The following is a 6922-nucleotide window of genomic DNA, read 5'->3' on the forward strand; positions in this document are numbered from 1 at the left end:
GGCCCCCGCCTCGCCCCTGGCTCCCGCCTGGGCCGCCGTCACAAGGCTGAGCGCGACGCCCCAGCTCAGGGCTGTGGCCCGGTATTAAAGAGTGACCTTGGCTTAGATACAAAAATAGGTGCGAGTCAGCTGCAGGAACTACGACGCTGAATTTGCGTATTCCCTTAATGTCAACATTCGCAGAATCCCGTTTGCACACCCCAGCCTGGCAATGGCGCGCGCCCTCCCAGAATTTACTCTGGGTGAGCCAAGTCATCCCGGCCTCTGGGCTCGATGCAGAGGGCGCGGGCGAGGACCGTGGGCCTGCGCCCGGCCACCACCTTCCTAAACCCACAACTACCTAGGAGGTTGCAAGGGAAAAGGAAATCGAGCTCTCCATGCACAATCTGGACTAGCCCAAGAGCCACGACTTCCATCTTAAGATAATAAGGAATCACTAAATTCTGGCGTTGACCTTCTCTCTTTCAGAATGTAGGACAAGCAAACTAACCCAGACCCAGAAGGAGGGCGGCCCCACCTTCCTGTCTTTCTCTTTCCCTGCCCCTCACTTTGGGGCCCTTTTGCTAATTACACTCCAATGAAAGCAAGATATATTCTGAAATATTTAAAGCATGGTAGATTTCTTAAAAGTAATGCATGCTGTGGTTTATGTTTAAGAAGGGTATCGAGGATCAGTATTCTATGTAATTTTAAGACTTCCTTTTATACATAAACTCTAGAAAATAAACTTAGCATCCAAGAGCTGTGGCGTTGTTTTCAGCTCACCCAGTACATTGCAAATTGTTTCTTTCACGCCTCAAAAATGCTTAGCAATCACAATACCAGTCTTTCACAAATTTAATGATGATCAACAAGATCAATAAATACTTCAGAGAAGACTTGTTGATAGAGACATACTGGACTCGGATTTTTTTTTAATCGTATAGACTTTTCTGCCCCGAGTTGCTCTTAAAAAATAAGCTCACATCTACTATGTTTTATCTGTAACATTTAACAGGAATCTTAAGTGTTACATACCAAAGATTTACCATTTTTAGTGGACCCTAATAAACTAAACCTAATTGAGCAGAATTTTTGAATAGTTTGGTTTTTATGCACAGCAAACATTGAATGAATGAAGTTATAAAACCCTTTTTCTATTTTTAGGCCTGTATGTAAGTAGGAGTCTCCAGGGTAATCCCAAACAATTGCCACTGTGGGAAGGTGTTCTTTTTGTTACCAGAGGCTACAGTTGTTGAAGCTGTAGGCCTCAGTAGGAAGCTAGCCAGAACAACTTGTTCAGAATATTTGAAGTCAAGAGCGTGACTGACTTTTAGCCATAATTTTTGTAGGTGAGTACTTGTGCCTGAGGGACCTTATTCCCCAATGTCTGGCCACTCTGGTGGCATCAGAACTACACCTAGCCCTATAAAAGAGTCCAGTGGCCCCCTCCAAGCATCTGTCTTCCAGTGGCAAGGATCCTGCCTTCTGAGAACCACTGAAGAGGTGCTGTCTCCTACTTATGTGAGGACTGTTCCATGAGGACACTCTGACTCCATTCTCTTGTCTCTACTTGCAGCATTCGTGGTCTTGGGTGTTTAAGAAAAAATAAAATAATTTACTTACCCCTTTGGCCACAATTCATTAAATCTTCCTTGCCTGTTTACCCATACTCTTGAGAATCCATGAGCAGTTAGTGGGCAAAGAATTAAAAAGTGAGCCTTTATCAGATTAATACATGCTGTAAATGACTCCGGCCTGGCCGGGCGCTCCCCCTGCTGTCCACTGTCCTCCTGGTGAGCCCCGCCGGTGGGGGGTCAGTATGACCGTGGCCTTGCTCGTCACCGCTGAGCGCTTTCACGCGGTGCCTCATGTAATCCTGACCAGTTCGGAGGCAGGTGCCATAAGCAGCTCACATCACAAGTGGGGACACTGACCACTGGACTGACGAACGGGTCAAGAAGATGTGGTGTGTCTGTACAAGGGAGCACTACTTGGCAACGAGAAAGGATGAAACCCAGCCATTGGCAACAACGTGATGGAACTGGAGGGGGTTCTGCTGAGTGAAATAAGTCAGATGGAAAAAGATACCCTATGACGTCATTCATCGGTGGAACCTGAGAAACTTAACAGAAGACTATTGGGAAGGGAAGGGAAAATAGTTACAGAGAGGGAGGGAGGGAAGCCATAAGAGACTCGTGAATGCGGAGAACAAATGGATGGTTGAAGGGAAGCGGGGGCGGGGAGAAATGGGCGATGGGCACTGAGGAGGGCACTTGTTGAGATGAGCACTGGGTGTTGTATGTAAGCGATGAATCATGGGAATCTACCCCAAAACCAAGAGCACACTGTATTAATTCAATTAAAAATAAATTAAAACAAAACAAAACAAAACAAAAAAAACATTTTGAAATCTATTTGAGGCTTTGGTCTAAAAAGTTTTGTAGGGGCGCCTGGGTGGCTCAGTCAGTTAAGCGTCCAGCTTAGGCTCAGGTCATGATCTGGTGGTTCGTGGGTTCAAGCCCAGCGTCAGGCTCTGTGCTGACGGCTAGCTCAGAGCCTGGAGCCTGCTTCAGATTCCGTATCTCCCTCTCTCTGACCGTCACCTGCTTGCACTGTCTCTCTCTGCCTCTCAAAAAATTAAAAAAATAATAATAAATTTAAAAAATAAAAAGTTTTATAGAGAGTAAAAGCATTATTGTTTTGGTTTTTGTTGTTGTATATGCTTGGTCTAATTATTACTAAGTTATAAGCAGAAGGAAACATGCAAAGAGTTCCCATCGCATTTTTAGTGTTTTTTGTTGTGTTAAGTAATCTCTACACCCAGTGTGGGGCTTGAACTCATGATCCAGAGATCAAGAGTCACAGCCGGGGCACCTGGGTGGCTCAGTCAGTAGAGCGTCAGCTTCGGCTCAGGTCATGATCTCACGGTTCGTGGGTTCAAGCTCTGCGCTCTGCGTCAGGCTCTGAGCTAGCTGTCAGCACACAGCATGGAGCCTGCTTCAGATTCTGTGTCTCCCTCTCTCTGACCCTCCCCTGCTCGTGCTGTCTCTCTCTGTCTCTCAACCATAAAAGAAAAACTTAAAAAAAAAAAAAGAGTCACAGCTTCTTCTAACTGAGCCAGCCAGGTACCCCAGAGGTGTAACTATATTAAGAGAAGATTGTCACAACTGGATTTTAGAGGTTGCTGACACAAATGACCCAGAGAAGAGCCCTTATATAGCACTGGAAAAGAGAGTTCCTAATGGCAAAAATAATGGCTAATGTTTTTGATTGGTAACAAATGGTTAGATACTCACTCTACTAACTTTTTCTGGAAATTAACTCATTTATTTTTCATAATCATCCTTTGAAGTACTTACTAATATTGTCCCCATTTAACCTGAGAAAGATTGAGGCACATGGAGAAGCTAAGTAATCAGCCCATGCTCACACAGCTGATAATTCTGGCAGTTTGGCTCAATGGCACACATCCTGAATCAGTATTCTATACCACCTTTTATGTGCCCAAAATCCTTTGCCATATGATTGGATTTTGCTTTTGAAGCCCTAAAATATATCAAATTCTCATTCCCTTCATGTTTAAACTGTTTCTTAGATCTAGTGGTATTTTCCTGGACATGAAGAGAAAATTAAACTCTGAGTTAGGAAACTTGTAAGACTTCCTCATATATGTGAAACAAAACTGTATCTGTTCGTTTTTGAAAGGCAAAAAATAATTTTTTTTAAACCTTTCTGGGGGTGCCTGGGTGGCTCAGTCAGTTAAGCATCCGACTTCAGCTCAGGTCATGATCTCGTAGTTTGTGAGTTTAAGCCCCACGTTGGGCTCTGTGCTGACAGCTCAAAGCCTGGAGCTTGCTTCGGATTCTGTGTCTCCCTCTCTGTCTGCCCCTTTCCCCCCCCCCCAAATAAATAAACATTAAGAAACTATTTTTAATAAATAAATTTTTAAAAATAAACCTTTCTGCATCTTTTAAGGGTAATTACTCTCCAAGGTTTTTTTTCCAGGTTCCAGAGCATAAGCGTAATTTTAAGTTTTATTTTTATTTATATTTACTTAGTCTGAGGAAGAAATACGATTCCCCAGAAGAGATTTACTACCATCTTTGACCCTCCATTAGACTAAAATGTGTAGAACTAGGATCTAATATAGAGAGTATATATGTTTTAAATTCCTAAAATCCCAGTAGGCAAGTTTTAATGGATGAAGCAGCCCAGAGACTTCCAGATCTAAAATATTAGCTTATTAGTTAACTAGTTAGCTGATAATGTCAGCCATGGCAAAGGAGAAGTGAGAAGGCAATCCTTCCTCCTTGCACCAGAAGAAAAGGGACATCATACCCTAGAATGCCTTGTTTCTTTCTCTGGTGTATGAAATATGTCACAGGAATGCTTTAAGGATTAAAGGCAGCAGTTTTTAGATGGGGTTTTCTGTGTTAGACACTACTACTGTCTGCAGATTTCAAATTCCTGAGTGACACTATGCCTGGGGTGGAGGGAGATGGGTGGAAAGAACCTGAAGAACAAGAGAAATAACAGGTTTGAGAAGTCCAGCTACACTTGTTTCTTCTAGTTTGGTTTGGTCTAATATGAAACAGAAGCTTAATCACAGAGTAAGTATTTGGTAAGTTCAATTTGGGTTTAAGGGAAATAACGTGATATTTTTCATCTTACTAATGAAAAATTATACACATATTTACATCTATGGCAGATACTGCCAAGTTGCTTAGTTAATATCCATTCCCCCCACTTTTCTCTGATAGCCCCTCTGTTGTTCAGAGTGGCAATGTGCCCGACAAAAACTATTTTCCTCCCCAGATTCCCTTGCAACTGGGATAGCTATACAATCTTTGTGGCCAAGGGAATGTAAACAAAAGGTTGTTTAGTATTGCTTTCCAGAAACCTTTGTTTTTCTGATTAAAAAAGAAAAAAAGACTCAGATATCTCATTGCCTTTTGCCATTTGTACTTTTTTCTTCTTCCTACTTGGGAGGAAGACTTCTTTTTGGGATCAGAGCAGCCATCATGAAGCCAGGAGCTGACCGAGGGAATGGCATCCATGTGTAACTTATACCAGAGTCAAGAGAGAGGAAGCTGGGACAATGATGACATTCTGGAGCTGCCACACCCATTCCACAGCGCCTACCTCCAGTCTTCTCTGTTACTGCCAACAAATGCAACCCTAACTAAAAGTCAAAGTTAAACACTGTCTTCTTGATATAGCTGGGAGGAAAAAGGGAACATTCTTCTACAGTATATATGCTACCCTATAGAGATAACATTATTTGATTTTGCTGCCCTATTAAGTAACTGCAGAAATCAGTGACTTATCTACCTAGTACTTGGTGATAAAAAAGCCACACCAGTTTTTGACTATGAAAAGAATATCGTTAATCATGTAGTGCATTTCTTTTTTGTTTTTTATTTTATTTATTTATTATTATTATTTTTTTTTGAGGGACAGAGAGACAACACGAGCAGAGGAGGGTCAGAGAGAGAGGCAGATACAGAATCCAGAGCAGGCTCCAGGCTCTGAGCTAGCTGTCAGCCCAGAGCCAGACATGGGCTCAAACCCATGAACAGTGAGATCATGACATGAGCCGAAGCTGAACACTTAACCGACTGACTCACCCAGGCGCCCCATAGTGCATTTCATTTTTAATACATTTCACATATGACCGCAGTCAGTCTCTAATATCACTGTAAGAAAAGTTGATAAGTGACTGTCTAGAAATGATGACAGTCATCTGGAAACAAGTTCCTGGCCAAAGTGATCATCATGCCACATACAAAAAGGATATAAAGAAAAATGGGGCGCCTAGGTGGCTCAGTCAGTTAAGGATCCGACTTTGGCTCAGGTCATGATCTCATAATTTGTGGATTTGAGCCCCACGTCGGGCTCTGTGCTGACAGCTCAGAACCTGGAGCCTGCTTCAGATTCTGTGTCTCCCTTTCTCTCTGCCCATCTTCCACTCATGCTCTGTTTCTTTCTCAATAATAAAGAAACATTAAAAATTTAAAAAAAAGAAAAGTATAATTATGTTTTTCATTTTTAATTAAAAACAAGTGGAAGACTCAGGATTTAGGGAGGGATTATAAAATTAGAAGTAGTTTGTCCTTTACAGAAAGCAACCTGGCAATATAAATCAAAACTTCTGAAAATGTAAATGTGTTACCATAACACTACTCTTGGAAATCTATCTGAAGAACTCATTTAGGAAGAAAAAAAGTTACGTTGATGAAGATGTCATGGAAGTATTTTTTAGCCTTTTTAAAAAATGTGTTTATTTAAAGGTTATTTATTTATTTTGAGAGAGAGAGAGAGAAAATGCATGCAAGCAGGGGAGGGCAGAGAGAAGGAAAGATCGAGAATCCCAGGCAAGCTTTGAGCTCTCAGCCCAGAGCCCGATACGGGGCTTGATATCACGAACTGTGAGATCAAGTGTCATCACCTGATGGACTGAGCCACCCAGGTGCTCCAGCCTTTTTTTTTTTAACATTTATGAAGTTTTTTAAAGTAATCTCTATATCTGACATGGGGCTCAAACTCACAATACCGAGATCAAGAGTTATGTGCTCCTCCAACTGAGCCAGGCAGGCACCCCTGAAGCACTTTCTTTCCTTAAGAAAGCCAAAATATATAAATACCAGGAATGTCTAATAATAGGTATACTGCTATTAATCAAAGAAATGCAAAATGTTTGCCTTTCTTATTGCAGGCAATAGGAGGAATTATTTTTAATTGCCAATAGCAACTGAGAAGGCTTACTGAAAGAGCTAAATAGTATAATAAGTTGGCATGCAAAAGGGAACACCCATCTGGAGGCAATATATCATAATCTCCATTGTCGTTATTGTTGGATTACATTTATTAAACACTTCTATGCCAGATATTGTACTGATGGGGTTCAAAGCAGGCCACCCCAGAATGTACCACTTTGGCA

This window comes from Suricata suricatta, chromosome 6 (assembly GCF_006229205.1).
Source record: "Suricata suricatta isolate VVHF042 chromosome 6, meerkat_22Aug2017_6uvM2_HiC, whole genome shotgun sequence".
Classification (NCBI taxonomy): domain Eukaryota; kingdom Metazoa; phylum Chordata; class Mammalia; order Carnivora; family Herpestidae; genus Suricata; species Suricata suricatta.